Genomic DNA, 15,620 nt, shown 5'->3' with positions numbered 1-15,620 from the left:
GGGGAGGGGGAAGGCAACAGGGGTTTCTTCTTGTTAGTTTTTTTTTTTTGATAGGAAACTGGGAAAGGAGAAATCATATGACATGTAAATAAAGACAATATCTAATAAAAAAATACGATGACAAAAGTAGCACATCTTATTGTCTACAGTAAGAAAGTGTAATGTGTGTTTTCTTTGTCAGTTGGCTAGTTGGTGGTGGTTAATTAGTTGTGGTTGGTTAGTTGTGGTTGGTTAGTTGTTGATGATGGTTAGTTGTTGTTGGTTAGTTGTTAGTTGTTAGTTGTCATATCTGTTGGTTAGTTGTTGTGGTCAGGTGTTGTGGTTGGTTAGTTTTTGTTGTTGGTGATGGTTAGTTAGTTGTTGGTTAGTTGTTAGTTGTTGGTTAGTTGTTGTTTGTCAGTTAGTTAATTGTTGGTGGTGGTGCAGCTCAGTCTGACTACAAGGTCATGACAATCTTCCTGCCTCTGCCTTCCTAGTGCTAGAATTATAGCCATATGCCATGACAACTGGTTAAAAATGTTACTTTAGCTAAAAATGGGGAAATTTGACTTAGCAGAAGAAAACCTGCACTATTCAAAGTTATAGGGCAATGCAACAAATAACTACACCAGTGTGAACTCTATGCATAACATAATGAATATTAGGTAGCCACTGACTTCAATTTTTATATATACAAGTAATATAACCTTAAGAGCAAGCCAAGATGCTCACCAACAGATGAAGGATAAGATCTCAACGTAGCACTGTTTACATTAGTTTGAATTTTGGAACAACCTAAATATTTAAATATAGGGAAATAGTTCATGGCATGCTATAGTAAAGACATATGCAAAGTTGATCCTTTTTGTGGTTCTGGATATTAAGTCCAATTGAATTATTTGTGGTATGGAATCAGTCTACCATTCAATGGTATCTCCAGGCTAAATAAGCAAGATTTTTAGGGACTAGTATGAGATAGATTTCCATGTGTGTTACTATAATATTATACTATTTACTTAAAATTATAAGAGGTATACACACCTAGAAACTTATATATGCATGTAATAGCTGCTTGACTATTTTAATAAAGGGCCAACTTTGGTCTTCTCTATGGAGGAGAATGGCTGGAAAATAGTGCTTTAAGGAAAACAGCTACAGCCTACCATTTAAAGTTTCTATATTTTTGAGCTATGTAAATGATTATTCATTGATTAATGTATCAAATCTTAAATTTTAGAAATAGCCACTACATTACTAGAATGCTAAAATTTGATAAATATTGGTGTTGTATCCCATTACTAATCATTCATTTGTAACTGAATACATAACGTGTCATACTTTTAGGAGACCAATTAAGACTTCATGAGATAAACATAATCATATTCTATTGCTCAGATGAGACCCTACCAGTGATGTTTACTCAGCAGACCTAGTTTATCTCAGAGGAAATAAGTCAGTAAAGATATGACATGACATGAAGAACATGACATAAGGAAGAACATGCGCATAAGGCTGAATGCAATATTTTCTGAAATTTTCTCCATTGAATAAAGCACAGAAAGGTCAAGCTAAGCAGAGTTTTTCAAGCTACAGGCTAGAGGATATATTATAACACTGACTTATATAGTCTCATGTAGCCTGGTCTGGCTAGATTCAGGAACTAAAGGAAGAAAACCTGGGAGAGCAGCATTGTTTTACAGAAAGGCCTTTTCAAACCATCACCTTTCTTCCCTACATCAACAGAAATGAAGAACATGTGAGAAGGACTGGAAGGAGGAAAAAGTAGGGGGAAATATAATTACAGTTTCAAAGCCAGCCACTGAGGCTTGGAGAAGCTTAGCTTATCTTGAGATATTCGATTATATTATTTCCAAGCACTGGGCATAGTAAAGTTTCATAGAACAACCTATGTTTATCAAAAACTTAAGCAATTTGGGGAAATCTCTGACCTAATGGTTTTTATGAATCAAGATTGCTATAATCTAAAAGTATTTAACTTCTTAAAACAACAGTTCCTTTAGTTGAGAAACAAAGAAGATACCACACCCAGGGGAAAGCACCATATAGTAATTAAGATGATAAATATATTTATATGGCAGAACTAAGTTTATCTTACATATTTATGTTTATCTAATTCCAAATATTTGCTCTTCCATTAGAATTTGTGGGAAACAGGAGGTTGCCATCGAAGTATTTTAAGGTTAATTTCACAATTGTATACAAGTCTGAGAGAAGGGATCTCAGCTTCTGGTAGTAATTGTTGTTTATGGACATAGCAAGCCAAAGTAGATCAGTAAACTACAATGGTAAAGGAGGGAGAGTTAAAGCATGATATGTATTTGCTTATTCATTACCAAGCTATTTTTATGTTGTGTTTTAAAATCTTTCAATTGTCATAATACTGAACTTCATTAATTTTTAGTTCATCAAAATACATGAATACAAAGAATTCACCAAAAAAATATACAAGCCCCAAAAAGGAAGTATCAACTAGAAAACAATAAAAGCAGAGTTGCTTTAGGCAAATTTGTTATAAATGGTTTGCTAAACTAAGGCTGGATTACAGGGTCAACTAAAATTGAGGCTGGTAATATGTATTTGCATTAAATACAGCCCTTGGGTATTTTAGAAATAAATAATCTCCAAATAGGAAGAAAGAAAATGAGTTAAGAGAAAAAGAATAGGTCATGAGATCAATAGTTAAAAACAAATTTAGAAGAATATACAAAAGCTTACAAATAAGTACTACTGCTGAAGTTTTTGCATCCCCAAAATGTAGATCTGTGTTTTCTTCTGAAGTAAAAATAAAAGTAAAAAATAAAGTAAATTTTCCTGAAGAAAATTGTTATTTTATATGTCGTCTAAGGTTGTGTAATGGCAAAAAACCATGCAAACCTTTTCCATAGCTTCATATTTATTTTTCAATTTTGAAAAGGCCAAGTGAAAAGCAAGTAAACACTGAAAATATGCAGAAATGCTGGATATGGTGGCAAATGAGAGGAAATGGTGGTTGGATCTCTGAATTTGAGACTAGACTGACCTACAGAGCAAGTGCCAGGATAGCCAGGACTACACAGAGAAATCCTGTCTTGGAAAACCACAAAGGAAAAAGAAAAGAAAAGAAAAGAAAAGAAAAGAAAAGAAAAGAAAAGAAAAGAAAAGAAAAGAAAAGGGAAGAAAAGAAGAGGAGAGGAGAGAAGAGGAGAGGAGAGAAGAGAAGAGAAGAGAAGAGAAGAGAAGAGAAGAGAAGAGAAGAGAAGAGAAGAGAAGAGAAGAGAAGAAGGGGTAAGGAGGGAGGGAGAGAGGAAGGAAGGAAAGAAGGAAGGAAGGAAGGAAGGAGAAAAGAAAAGAAGGAAGGGCAGACACATACAAAAAAGTGAAAAATAAAGTATCTTTATTTCATCAAAAGAGAAAACCACATACTTTTCAAACATTAAACAATGCAAATTAAAGCATTGTGATTCCAGAAACATTTTGATTTCAAATAACACCTAATTTAAAATTTCTTCTATGTAACATAACAATGTAGAATAAAAGCTATTTCTGGATCTACAAACAGCAAAGAATATTAGAAATATGGCTCCCCAAGGAAGTAATTAAATGGCTAAAAATGAATGTGGCTCATTTACCATTGGTTATGGTTTAACATGAAGATGAAGTTTCAGTTTATGTTAAATTGGGTGGTTTTTCACATTTCAGTAAGAGAACAGAAGCTAGACAAATGAAACTAGTAAAAAAAATGTGGGTAGGAAACAAAATTAGTTTTGAAAAATTTGAGTTACTATTATACATTTTCAGAAATATAAATCATCAGTGAGAAAATGTTGGAATAAAATGTCAAGTTGAGCCAGTTGGATTAGATAAAAATTTGAGATGATTCTAAGAAATGTCTAAGCAGAGTCAGATTCTGAGAGATTCGATGAGGACATAGTCTGTGAAATACAACAATATATGACTTGACTTTTATGTCAGTGTCTTAGAGTTGTACCATCATGGTATGGCATGTATCATCAACATGGCCCTTTAATACAATCCAGACACACTGGAAGTCCAAGATGGATGAGACTGGAACCATCAGAACATGGCTGGAGTAAACATGCTTTTGATATTATATAACTTGTTTTATTAGTGATCTTATTTTTAATTTCTATTATAGCTATTATTGTTTGATATTATGATACAATTACATTTCTCCCCATTCCCTTTCCTCCATCAGCCCTTCCCACACACTCCCTCACTCTCTCTTAAATTCATGTCCTCCTTTCTTTAGTTGCACCTTTTCCTACATACATAACTACCTCCTTCTCAGTCCATATAACGTTAACTGTGTGTATACAGTCTGAAGACTGACCGTGTTTAATAGGTATCAATTGATGGGCTCTTCCTGGAGAAGATCATTTCTTCTGCTAGTAAACAGACCCAGTTATCGTAGTTCTTCGTCCTTGGCTGAGGCCCCACAAACCTTCCATTTTAACAGGCCCACTGGTACCCTCAGCCTTGCTCAGGTCTTGTTAAGGCAACTGTATTAATGAAACTTCATGACGAACAAACTGCTAAGATTTCTAAATATTACATTAATATTTTATATTCAAATAATAGGTTTGCCTTTGACCACTAGGACTGAGTAGCCTTGTCCTATACCAAGAACAAAGCAAAGCTATTGCATAAATTCCTTTTTTTTTAATTTTATTTTTTATTTTTAAATTATGTGCACGTGGACAAATTATGAGTGTGGTACCTTCAGAGGCCAGACAGTGGTGTCCGATCTCTTAGAAGTAGAGTCACAGATGATTGTGAGTCACCTGCCATGGGTTCTGGGAATTGAAAAAAAGATTCTTTATAATTAGAGTACCCACACTTACCCCCTGATTCATCTGCCCAAACACCATGCAGGAAGTCAAGTTCACAAACGCAAGCATTTTTTCTCTACAGGATTATACCTCCTCTGTGTGTACTTGTGTATATGCATTTTTATAATCATATGGACATGATCTTGCTTGTGAACACACATGTGTGGCCATGTGCATGGAGAGGCCATAGGTCAACATTCTTTTCTCCTCTACTACATTCTATTTTACTGTCTTGAAATGGAACCTCTTGCTCTACCTGTTGTTCACCCAGTGTGTATGAGTAGCTAGTCAGTCAATGCCAGGGACCATCCTATCTCATGTCCCTGGTACTAGGAGGACCACAGGTACAAATCAGCATGCCCTGCTTTAATTTGGCTGCACAAATACAAGATCAAATATATGTTTGTATGCCCAGCACTTTGCTTACAGAACCATTTCCCCTGTCCCTAGTTTTCAGCTTACATTTTTTTTTCTTCTTTTCTCAAAAGATAGATAATGCCAATATCCCAGCACTTGGGAGGCAGAAGCAGGCGGATTTCTGTGTTTGAGGCCAGCCTGGTCTACAGACTGAGTTCCAGGACAACCGAGGCTACACAGAGAATCCCTGCCTCAAATAAATAAATAAATAAATAAATAAATAAATAAATAAATAAAAAAAATAAATTACCATTAGGTGAACAAAATTGTAAAATTTTTAAGGTAAAAATAAAATGTTGAAATTTAAAAATTTATAAATGTAAATTTGGTTTGGTTTGGGCTCTCACTTTTACATCTTCAATGAAGGGTCATGAATTGCAGTTGAAGCAATCTCAATGGCAGTGACCATTTTAATCTTCTTCACACAGATAACACTATGGGTGAAGTTCTTCATCTTCAAAACTCTGCTTCTTTTTCAGAGTCTCAACGAGGGTTTTCTTAAGATTGATCCTACAAACACAAGGAGAAAGACCACTGACCACAAATTATGGCCAAGTAAAAGCAAACTTTATTCTGTGCTCACCAGAGCCCGTCTGGCAGCTGTCTCTCCCTAAGTCAGGTTTAAGAGAGCCGTCCTGATCTAGTTTCTCAGGTTCGTTTTATAGAGCAAAACTGCAGGTGGATTTTTGCAAGCAAACATGGCTACAGAAGTGAGACTAGGCACTTAAGGAAATCTTCTAGAACATCTGTTACATAACCATTCCGTGTTCACGGGGTGAGGGACAGCCCAATTTTGAGAAAAAGAAACTCAAGTTTTACGGTAAACAGAAATATAACTACACTGGAGTATTATTAAAATGGCTCATTGCTGCCGCATTTTCTCTGTCAAATCACATATGGCAGTGACTGGACTAGAGAGGTGGAGCTAGAGTTGGAGGAGGAGAAAGATCAGCAGCAGGAGGAGATAGTTTATCATCGTGGAGTCGGAAGATGAGGACAAGTCAGATCCCGCGTGTTTATAACCAGGCTAAGGTTTTTACAAGGTTAAATTAATTGGGTCAAAATATTGTCTTTATTATTTGGTTCTGAGACTATTGTATTGACATCTTGTAAATTGTGATATTATTATTATATAAACCTGATTGGATATTAAAGCCTTAAGAATAACTTAAGAGTCATGCATTACCTACCGGGTACTAGGAACTAGCTAGATGGAGGTGTGTAAAGAGTTGCATGTGAGCGAGATGTTGCATAGCTGGGAGAGAATAACAAGAACCCGCCAGCACTAAGTGTTGTGGCCGCTGGTACCAGCACAGGAATTGTAGCACGGCAGGGAAAGGGAGTTTGCGGGGTGGATTCATATTTTTATTAATTCCCTCAACAGCTCATGATTACAAAACAAAGTCAGTCTGATTTCTCATTAGCACTTATGTCCAATAATGTTCCAAATACAGGAGAAGTATCAAAAAACTAATTGCCTAAATACACAGCTTATATTTCAGCTGAGGCGATCCAATCACAAGTCAAAGTATTGCTAAATGTCTAACCAGTCAAATGAAATTGTGTTTTGGGAAGAAATCATAAGAAATTACTTAAGTATCCACTACTGGGGGGTGGGGGTTTCTGGAAAGCTTACTTTGGCCAATCCAGAAGGACTTGAAACTTACCTGGAGTATGAGGGGAAAACTATACAGCAGAGATAACATAGGAACATTACAAGCACTGCTGACAGAAAACTCAACAGTGGCACTTCAAATCAACTTACTAGGTGCTGGGGCATACACCTGTAAGCGCAGACCATGGGCACTGAGCCTGGAGGACCGGGATATCAAGCCTAGTGTGGGCTACATGGCAAGACTTTAGCTCTGAAAGCCAAGTATTAATAACAGAAAGAGAAAGAAAAGAAGAATGAAGGTGGAAGCAGAGAGGAAAAGCCAAGTGAGGAGCGGTTTACAGCCATAGTACAAGGACTGACTGAGAGTTAAGTCTTTGTGAAAAGAATAAGAAGGCAAACCAGAAGACATAGGACCTGGTGGGATTCTCCAGTAAGAATAAAAGTTAGAGTATGATGTTCCAAAGAAACTTTGTCATTCACCATCTATCCTTAACAATCATGAAAAGGTAAGTGACTCAATGCCAAGGTTTCCGAAATATTAAAATCAGACATCTCTCCTCTCATAGTGAAACCATAATGAATAAAAGGGCATGGCAGACAGGATCACTAATTTAGAGTTGCAAAATATCTGAATAGAAACTTTGGATTTCACGAAGTTTAGTATTTCTGGGTTTCTTGGAGAAAGGTTTACTAGGTTGGTACATAACTATGTTTCCCTAAATGGATTAGCAGAGCTGAAATTCCGAGATGTTGTGAAATAGCCATTTAAACTGAAGGACTGAATAATAATGGACACAGGGAGAAACAAACCCTTTGTAACACTTCTTTCTAGTAGTCAAAAATACTATGTCACCTGGTGAAGTCATGAATACCTTTTAGTGCTTGTACTCAAAAGGCAGAAAAAGAAACCTGAGTTATACAACAAGGTTTAAGCCGATCAGAGAGATACATGGTGAAACTGTATCAAAAACACAGCCAACCCTTAGACTAAGCATGGGGAACCCAATGGAGGGGATAGGGGAAGGACTGAAGAAACTGATCGGGTTAGCAAGCCCACAGGAAGAACAACAATATCAACCAACCAGACCCCTTCCCAAAGCTCCTAGGGACTAAACCACCAAACAAAGAGTACACATGGAGGGACCCATGGCTCTGGCTGGATATGTAGCAGAGGATTACTTCATCTGGCAGCAGTGGAAGGGGAGGCCATTGGTCCTGTGGAAACTCGATGACTCAGTATAGGGGAATGCTAGGGTGCTGAGGCGGGAGGAGCTGGGCGAGTGGGCGAGCACCCTCATAGAAGTGAGGATAGGGTAGGGAATAGGGAGTTTAACTGGAAAGGGGAATAGCTTTTGAAATCTAAATAAATAAAATAACCAATTAAAACAAACAAACAAAACCTGGACTGTGAAAATTATGTTTTGAAAAATATTACTTATCCATATTATATGTCTTCTTACTCTCCTACATCAATTTTGAAGGTCTAGACAATTCTTAAGGTAACTACTTTTATTTTTTCTCACTGTTAGAGTTAAAAAAAAGAAAAAAATGTAAATAAAACAGAGAAAAAATTATCCTATTAGCTCATAAAATCAAGAGAGACAGTTAATTTATTCTAGCTGATCTCCAAAAGATTGTCTTCTATCACATACGTTATACAACGTACTCTGTGCTCATTGCAAGAATACAAATTTCCAATTACATCTGCATTCTAACATTGAATAAAATCTAATTTCTTGGGTCAGGACTCTTTATGTGGCTTTACAAAATTTCAGCTGCTTGGATTAAAATAGATTGTTTAATAAAAATTCCCTAAAATATTGTCATTGTGGTATGAGCAATTGGTCAGGTTGACATTTCAGTTGTGAGAATAAGTTTTAGGAATTTTGTTTTGTTCAAATCTAGACATCATCGACACAGGCATCCAAATAGATCCTCAGGTCAACTTCCGCGAAGAAAAGCAACCTACCACAGGCAGTGCTTCAAGCTATGATGAACCAGGGCAATTTTACTTTTGTTGACCTTTGCTCCAGGTCATTGTAATTTAATGCGTAGTAATCCTATTTAAAAATATGTTGCAAGCAGCAAAGTGCCTGCTGGGAGAAAGTGGCTATGCATGAATGGATCAATATGCACTGTGCGCTTTCAACCATTCAACAATCGATTCACCCTTGTTATGAGAAAATAAATGCCATAGTCCCCAGAGTTAATTTCTGAAGAGAGCTTTTACATGGCAACCAGATTATTAAAAGTTTCCAGGGGTTATCTTTTCTTTGTTTACGTGGTCTTGAAATCTGTGCTGTGTCTCACAGTATTTCGTTCAAAACCTGTAAGAGATCCTAAAAGCAAATTCCAGCAGGAAGATTGGATGCATTTCCTTCTATCACCAAAGAGCTGAAGGCTTATTTAGACTAAAGCATTTTACAGACTCACTCTCTTCCCTTTAGTCTTACTTTTAGGTACACCAGCTGCATTTAATAAGTTATCAAATGAGGCTTTCAGCAAGCTCATCTATAAGATGTCGGATCTTCTACTTCATGTGTTATTCAGTAATTTTCAATTTCTCAAATTTGTGCATTAAAAGAAGATAATGTATTCTTTAGACTAGTCAAAAATTTCTAAAGTCTTCCTTGTATGCTAAGGGCTTTCAACATTTCCTTGTTACCATAGAAATGGGTTTATGAAGGGCTGAATCTGTGCAGCATAATCACAAACATTAAATTGGCATATAAAAGCACGCAGCCTAGTACCACTACTGCCTATGCTAATGATTTTCTTGCTTTTATATCTCACCAGGCTGTAACTCATTCAGGGAGCCTTAAACAGTATCTTTCATTGAAGTGGATTTCAGAGAAATGCCTTATATATGCCATTATTCTGTTAGCTAGTAGTGTTCTCAGCACATCATACTGTCACATACATTGGTTTCTGTGACTCTAAAATCAAGCTAGAGTACTATGCATATCAGAGCACCAAATGTAATGTATTAGTCTGATTTGACTTTGATTAATAATATGCTAGTGGTAAATGACATCCATTTCCTTGGGTCCTAATCCCATTGTTATTAACATAATTGATTGCAAATCAAAACATATGCCTGGTCATCTAGGCTCTTAAATTTGATAGCCTGAGGTATTAAAAAATTTTCAAATGATGTGAAATTTCTAAAGATGAACATGTTTAGGGTTTCATCTGTTTTATAACAACTTACTCTGCCAAAAAACCAAAAATACCAGTCTAAAACAATGTAAGATAGTCATCTAGATAGTATTTAGAAAATTTGCATTTCTTCATGTGCTATAAAGTTCAATAGAAATTTCCAACCATTCTATATTTAAGAATACAAAGATTTGTTAATAGCTCCCTCTAGATTAAAAATGCAGATGTTCCATTCTGCCATCTACCCAAACTGAAGTTAAGTAGAATCTTTCCTATAAGTAAAACTATAAGAAAATTTAAAGGCAATCCTTCCTTTCATTCTTGTACGTGCCATGTTTCATCTGCGTGGAGAACAGACATTGGATAGCAAACTTTCACCAGATCATGGAGAACTGCCTTCCTTTGAGACGGTGCCCATGCTATTACATGTATTCATTCAAAGGTTAAATTAGTTTCATGACTCTCACAAGAAACATTAAGCTCAATATAACTAATTAAAGAGAACACCCACTGCCATTTTTTAAATGTCAAGTGTGATTCTTTTCCCTACATTTTTTTTTTTAAATTTTGGTGTTGAATAGCAGAGTCAAGAATTCATATTTAGTGATTATTTGTTTATCTAAAGCTTAGGATAACAGACCCCCTCTATTATTTGAGTTGGACCTACTAATACTAAATTCATTTTCAGGTGTCTTAGACACTGTTCTATAGCTGTGAAGCAACACCATGACCAAGGCAACACTTATAAATCGTTTCATTGGTGAGCTTGCTAGTCCATGACTATCAAGGCAGGAAGCAGACAGGCACAGGACTAGAGCTGCAGCTGAGAGACTTTTATTCAAGGTGGCTAGGTAAAAGGGTGTGAGACTGGACCTTGGTGTGAGTTTTGGAACTTCAAATGTCATATCCAGTGACACAGTTCATCTACTTCTTCCCCATCAGGGCCATACCTCCTAATCTTTCCTAAAAAGTTCTACTAACTGGAGACCAAAGCATTCAAACCTAGACGCCTTTGAGGGCCAATCTGGTTCAAACCACCACAACATGTATGAACTGTGTGGTATATGTATCTAGCTAAGAGAAATCTTGCACTGCTTAGTCAAGATTAGTTGGAGCTAGTTCGGGACGATGACATCATCCACATTAGATCAATTATGGCCACGCAGCTCAAAACTTACAAATGGACTATCTTTCCCCCCCCCCCCAAAATTAGTTCTGTGATGATATAAGTTTGATAATTCGGAAAGAATTAAGTGAACCTAGTAGAAAATAGAGACTATAGGTTGCGGAGAGAAGAGCTGTTCTAAGAGCTCCAGGATAAGATTTCAGGCTCTCAGTAAAAGGAGATAACTGTTTTTCATGGGCAATGAAAAGAATATATTAAGCTTCACTACAAAACATGATTCGACAGTAGGCATGTACTTGAAAGTATCTTAGAGATAAGGTAAATACTACATACCTTGCAGTCCAAACTACACGTCTTCTTAAAATGTGTTATGTTAGAAAACACATTTGAGCATATGAAACAGAGATGAAATGTCACAACTGTATTAGCTACAATAAAACACCATGACCAATTCAACTTATGGAAGAAATAGTTTGTTTGGACTTATGGATTTGGAGGGATAAGAATCTGTCAGAGCCAAGAGGGTGATAGCAGGAGCAGGAAGCTGAGAGATCACCAGGCTGTGAGATCTCAAACATACCCCCAGTGACATATGTCTTTCAGCAAGACTACACAACTTTCCCAAATAGGGCCACCAACTGGAGGCAGCATCTAGTTCTTGAGCCTCATGGGGACATTTTCATCAAACCGCCACAACTGAATTCAGTTATAGAATATTTTTTAAAAGCAGGGTTAGCCTAGCAGCAGAGCATGAGCCCTTGGCTGCATCTCAAGTCAAACTTGTCCCTTCCACAGAAGAACACTGTACCAAGAGGTTTGTTTTTTCCTTTGGTTTTCAACCAATTCCTTATTATCTTCTAAATGCTAACACTTTCTTAAAAAATGGTTACAAAGAGAATAGTCTGTCTGATTATGATGTACATATATTTACCACTTACTGTTGGTATCCCAAGTTCTCTGTTTGGTTATATAAAAAGACATTATCTCCAGTTTCCAAGGGGATTACTCTCAAGTAAATAATCAGAATAAACAATCATGTAAAAGGACAGAATAAATAGCATCTTCTTCATAGTTCTTAATTGTTTCAAAATCTTGTTGCTGAAATGAAACAAAATGAAAATATCAGAACTTTTTAATAAGCCAGGAAGATAAATTTTCTATAAATTTTACTTCATAAGAAAGTCAAAATCATAGTTAGGATGAAACTAAGTGTTGTTTTATTACTGTATTTGCTCCTGTGAATTTCATAAATCACACATTGATTTCTCCTTAAGCTATCTTACATCTAGGGTCATGTTCATGACTTATATTTTTATCAGTAGCCAAAGTATAATCAACATAAGTTAAGGTCACAACTTGAATTAATATCAAAATCTCTGTTTAAGTGTATAAGAAAATGCCAACATTAGCATGAAGCAAAAAAGGGCACAACTTTCTACCCATGTAAAATATAACACTTTATAACCATATACCAGGAAGCTTGCAAAATATCCCTTTAAAAATGTCTCCTGGATCATAAATTTCTAAATAATACAGGAGAACTTTTATAAAACCACTATTGTCCTGCTAGCTTTTTAAGTCTTCAAGTCATGAGAACAGCTTAATATCTCCCTCTAAAACAATTACTTGAAAAGCATGTGTAGTTCACATTAGCTGTTTATATAATGAGGATTAACATAATTTAGAATTTAAGAGCTTTCAGATTCCAATAGATCCAAAAGTGAGCTATCAATTTTCAAATATAGGCAAATTCATTCAGTTTTCTGAAACTAATAGTGTTCATAAGAAGAGTAGAATAATAGCCTTCCTCCTTAAGTTGAGAAAATGAAATAAATTATAGTTCACATAAAAGATACATCTCTCTTAACACATATTTTTACAGCACAATTAAAACTTGTACAAAATTGGAGTAACACTGACAGATAAGCTGCAGGAGTCCAGTGACATCTGAATTTAAAATGAATAATATATTTTAATATAAACATACATACAAAAAAGTATTCATATCTATGATTTTCATTTATAAGTTTTAATTTAATTAGGAATGTGATATGTTTACTTGAATAATAAGACAAATCTGAAATTGGATAAAATTTATTCCATACTACTGTGGGAATCAACAAATTACTGGAGCTATAGCTAGCTCATCATAATCCAAAGACAAACCTATGGGAAATATAGCTCCTTTTCGGACTATCATAATTACAGACCTTTAGAAACCTTTACATCTATATGAAGAGGAATATATACATGTGTGTGCATGTGTGTGTGTGCATGCGTGCACATGCATGCGTGTGCGCGTGTGCTTGTGTGTGTGTGTGTGTGTGTGTGTGTGTGTGTGTGTGTGTGCATGTATCCTGAGGGCCCCAGTGCAAATCCTAAGACACATGCAAAGATTATGGAATTCAAGAAACACATCAAATGAAGGCCCCTTGTGCAGGGTTGAGACCTCATGGGGTTTTGCCCACTAGGCTGTAAGTGTGTTGCTATGTCCTTGTTCAACTTATGCTTATGCAATCACAATGGTGAGATTTCCTGGGTGTAACTTCCTACATGCATAAAAAAAAGATATCACAGCAAACTGTTTGTTCCTCTAGCTACTACAATATTTCTACCCCTCTCTTCAACAATGTGTGTGTGTGTGTGTGTGTGTGAGAGAGAGAGAGAGAGAGAGAGAGAAAGAGAGAGAAAGAGAGAAAGAGAGAGAGAAAAAAGAGAGAGAGAGGGAAACATAAATGGAAACTTGATACATTTGACAGATAATAAGGAAGTAAAAGAAAGTTGTTCAATAAATTATAATCACTCAATTGGCTTCAAAGTGAAAAGTTATCACAACATAAACAAGAATATAATTAAGTAATAAGTAATTTTAAGAGCAATATAAAACAAAATCAATCTGATATTGTTGGACAATATGATACAGTATGCTTTAGGATATATTCATATATACATATGTACATGCATGTATTTGTGTGTGTATGTGTCGAACAATACTTAATGAAAAGAGTCTGTAAATTTGAATGAGAACAAGAAGGGATATAGGGAAATGTGTAGGGGAATCAAAAGGAAGGAGAAATGATGTAACTGTACTCAAATATTAAAAAATAAGAGAAATAATAAAATAATAGACATGCTAACCATGAATCACATAATGTCTGCTATATAGGAGAAGGGTGTATTTAGACCATTGTATCACTGTGCAAATGTCAATATGTGGATTCAAATCAACCTTAGTGGTAGATTTATTACATGCATATGTACCTTATTGTTGTGTTGTACCTTATTGTTCCCAGGCTTTATGCCTGTCAGTGGGCTGGCTGTAATAAGTAATTGTATTTACATATCAATATATAACTAAATACAAAAAATGAACAGTAAAAATAGTGGGTGACAGGAAGGTTTCTGGTCCAGGATAATTATATGGGCTAGCCTTTACATAGGCAGTTCACTCTAGCCACAACCTTGTTAAGCGGTACAGGATTATTCATATCACACTTGTATGTTTTCTGTATCACTTTTAAGGGCCATTTTTTATAACAAGTTATAAGATGATAATAATATAATAATATTCTCATGATCTGCTCAGGCTGACATTGAATTGTGTTTTATAACAGTTCCACTTTACCTACTTTATTCTTGTGTATGTCATGATAGTGTTTCACATTAAAGCTAATTATGTGATATCATTTATTGAATAACCTCCTTCTGCTGCTTTATTGCCCATCAGGCATATCAAATTTTTATTTATCTGAAAATTTATCTCTGAATTTTTCTTTTATTCTCCAATCTCATATTTATCACTGCATTTGCTTCCCAGGTTATTATTGTAACATTACTTCTCATATGATTTTTAAGTCAGTTTGCAAATTTCTGCAGGAAATAAAACCCTTTGGATTTTTAACTGGGCCTGCTTTGAAGATGCAAAGTAGTTTAAAGGAAAATTTTCATTGTTATAAAATGTTTACTCCTCATCGATAAATATACTGCATGTCTCCATTTGATCACATTTTCTTTTATGCCTTATAATTTTCTTCTATTTTCAAATGGTGATAATGCATCCTGAAAATCTAGTACTCTTAATGCTTCAAACACACTTTTTTTTTCCAGGTTGCATCCAGAGGGTTGTAGTATGTGCAAAAAAAAAAAAAAAAAAAAAAAAAAAAAGAATTATTTTTATTATTTTTGTCTATTCTAGTTCCTAATGCTACAATTTCATGTGATGTCTTCATACACTATAGTACTGTTGGATGATGGATATAATGCAGAAATAACTATTGTGTCCCAGCTACAGTGAAGATGGAGGAGGATTAGCGCTGGCTCTCACTCGTGTTTGTACTGATTTCTCCTCTACAGTACCACAATGCTGCCACCTCTACTTTCATGGTGACAGAGGGAATCTAGTCTGTGATACTCTGTCCTAGCCTCTGCTTCCTTCAAATTATTTCCATTTGGAATTCTAGCGCTTATAGTCCTT

Source organism: Mastomys coucha, unplaced genomic scaffold, assembly GCF_008632895.1.
Source record: "Mastomys coucha isolate ucsf_1 unplaced genomic scaffold, UCSF_Mcou_1 pScaffold14, whole genome shotgun sequence".
Taxonomy (NCBI): Eukaryota; Metazoa; Chordata; class Mammalia; order Rodentia; family Muridae; genus Mastomys; species Mastomys coucha.
This window is presented reverse-complemented; position numbering follows the sequence as displayed.